General features: G+C 46.8%; 1 pseudogene; it reads left to right on the top strand.

Annotated features, from left to right (window-relative positions):
* Nucleotides 1-579: 579 nt before the first annotated feature.
* LOC103084600 (alpha-globin transcription factor CP2 pseudogene) lies at nt 580-2,064 on the top strand (annotated as a pseudogene).
* The last annotated feature ends 596 nt before the right edge of the window (nt 2,065-2,660 follow it).

The following is a 2,660-nucleotide window of genomic DNA, read 5'->3' as shown; positions in this document are numbered from 1 at the left end:
AGGAACCTGGATTTGGTCCTAAGAGCCGTGGGATTGAGAAGGCGTTACCAGAAGTGATCTTGGGACTGACGGGAAGAGAGGGCTGGAGGGGAAAGGAGACCGGTTCCCGGGGGGGAGGGGGTTTCCCGCAGAAAGGGGTGGGGGAAAAGGTGCGAAAGCGGCGTGGGAGCGCAGGGTGGGCAGAGGGTGGCTGCTGCTGGTCTGTTTGGAAAGCAGCGAGTGCCCACCACGAGTTCAAGGGGAGAGCCCAAAGAGTAAGAGTGAGAGGAGTCCAGGGTTGCCTTTGGGCAGTCTGGAAGAGTTAAGCCAAAGGACACTCGCGCAGCGCCAGAGGGCTGGGGAGGGGGGAGGGGGAGGGATCCTGGAAGTCAGGGCAGCCAAGAGCGAGGAGCATAGGGTGCGGGAGATTAGTTATGCGGGCAGTGCGGGTGCAGCTTGGGGGCGGCTGGTGAGTATTGCGTGGGAGATCTTGGTTTGGAGTTTTCTACAGTCTTGCAGTCTTGCCCCCGTTGGGTAGACTCACACTACTCGCCTTTGTACTAGAAACAGTGTCTCCTGGGGCAAAAGGAAGGAGCCAGGATGGCCTGGGCTCTGAAGCTGCCTCTGACCGATGAGGTGACTGAATCCTGGCTGGTGCGGGACTCTGATGCTAGACTATCCGGGATCAGCCACAGCTGCGTGCTGGTGCCTGTAGCATGAGTGATGTCCTAGCATTGCCCATTTTTAAGCAAGAAGAGTCAAGTTTGCCTCCAGACAATGAGAATAAAATCTTCCCTTTTCAGTATGTGCTTTGTGCTGCCACCTCTCCAGCAGTGAAACTCCATGATGAAACCCAGACATATCTCAATCAAGGCCAGTCTTATGAAATCCAAATACTAGACAACAGGAAACTTGGAGAACTACCAGAAATTAATGGCAAATTGGTGAAGAGTGTATTCCATGTTGTGTTCCATGACAGACAGCTACAATACACTGAACATCAGCAGCTGGAAGGCTGGAGGTGGAACCCATCTGGAGATAGCATTCTTGATATCCCAATGTCTGTGGGTATAATCGATCCTAGGGCTAATCCAAACCAACTAAATACAGTGGAGTTCCTGTGGGACCCTGCAAGGAGGACATCTGTGTTTATTCAGGTGCATTGTATTAGCACAGAGTTCACTATGAGGAAACATGGTGGAGAGAAGGGAGTGCCATTTCCAGCACAAATTGATACCTTCAAGGAGAATAAGAATGGGGAATATACTGAGCACTTACACTCAGCCAGCTGCCAGATCAAAGTCTTCAAGCCCAAAGGTGCAGACAGAAAACAAAAAACAGATAGGGAGAAAATGGAGAAACGAACGCCTCATGAGAAGGAGAAATATCAACCTTCCTATGAGATAACTATACTCACAGAGTGTTCTCCATGACCTGAGATCACGTATGTCAATAATTCCCCATCACCTGGCTTCAACAGTTCCCATAGCAGTCTTTCTCTTGGGGAAGGAAATAGTTCACCAAATCACCAGCCAGAGGCCCCTCCAGTCACAGATAACCTCCTGCCAACAACCACACCTCAGGAGGATCAGCAGTGGTTGCATTGAAACCGTTTTTCCACATTCATGAGACTTTTTACAAACTTTTCAGGGGCAGATTTGTTGAAACTAACTAGAGATGATGTGATTCAAATCTGTGGCCCTGCAAATGGAATCAGACTTTTTAATGCATTAAAAGGCCTGATGGTGAGCCCAAGGCTAACCATTTATGTTTGTCAGGAATCCTTGCAGCTGAGGGAGCAGCGGCAACAGCAGCAGAAGCATGAGGATGGAGACTCAAATCCTTTCTTCGTTTACCATGCCATCTACCTAGAAGAACTGACAGATGTTGAACTGACAGAAAAAAATTGCTCAGCTTTTCAGCATTTCCCCTTGCCAGATCAGCCAGATCTACAAGCAGGGGCCAACAGGAATCCATGTGCTCATTAGTGATGAGATGATACAGAACTTTCAGGAAGAAGCCTGTTTTATTCTGGACACAATGAAAGCAGAAACCAATGATCGTTATCATATCATAGTGAAGTAGGTGTGGGACATTCCGTCCTCAGTGGCTGCTGCTTCTTTCACCTACTGGAAACTCCCCTCTTGAAGGGGGTCGCAAATGGAGCTTTGAAGGGCTGCAGGAACCTGACCCATCTGACTGTATGTGGGGGAGTCCAGGCCTTGGAGGCAGAATCCCAGGCATCTGTGTTGGTCCAAGCTCTTGGGGCACACACAGATTACTGCCCAACATGCATTTCTGCAACTATTTCTTATTTAAAATTTCTGGACCCTTTTGTTGATGAATATCAATAGAAACTCCACATCATTTAAGGTGTGTGTAGGGCATAATGATGATGAGAATTGTGTGATGTTTAATGGAAAGATGTTAAATTTTGTGATATGGAGCCATGTAATTTTTTTTCTAACATAAAAGCAAACATCTATATTCATAAGACTAGATCCTCAATCTTTTTTGCCTCTGAAAACCTCATCAAAGAGAAATACAGAGAAAGAAGAAAATTCTTCTTTTGATTCCCCTGTAATTCTATGACTAATAGTAACTTTAACTAACATTTTTTGCACATTTAGTTGTGCCAGGCAGTGTGATACATTCTTTAAATGGATTATCTTGTTTAAATC

Source organism: Lipotes vexillifer, unplaced genomic scaffold, assembly GCF_000442215.2.
Source record: "Lipotes vexillifer unplaced genomic scaffold, Lipotes_vexillifer_v1.1 scaffold3, whole genome shotgun sequence".
In the NCBI taxonomy this organism is placed as follows: domain Eukaryota; kingdom Metazoa; phylum Chordata; class Mammalia; order Artiodactyla; family Lipotidae; genus Lipotes; species Lipotes vexillifer.
This window is presented reverse-complemented; position numbering and strand designations above follow the sequence as displayed.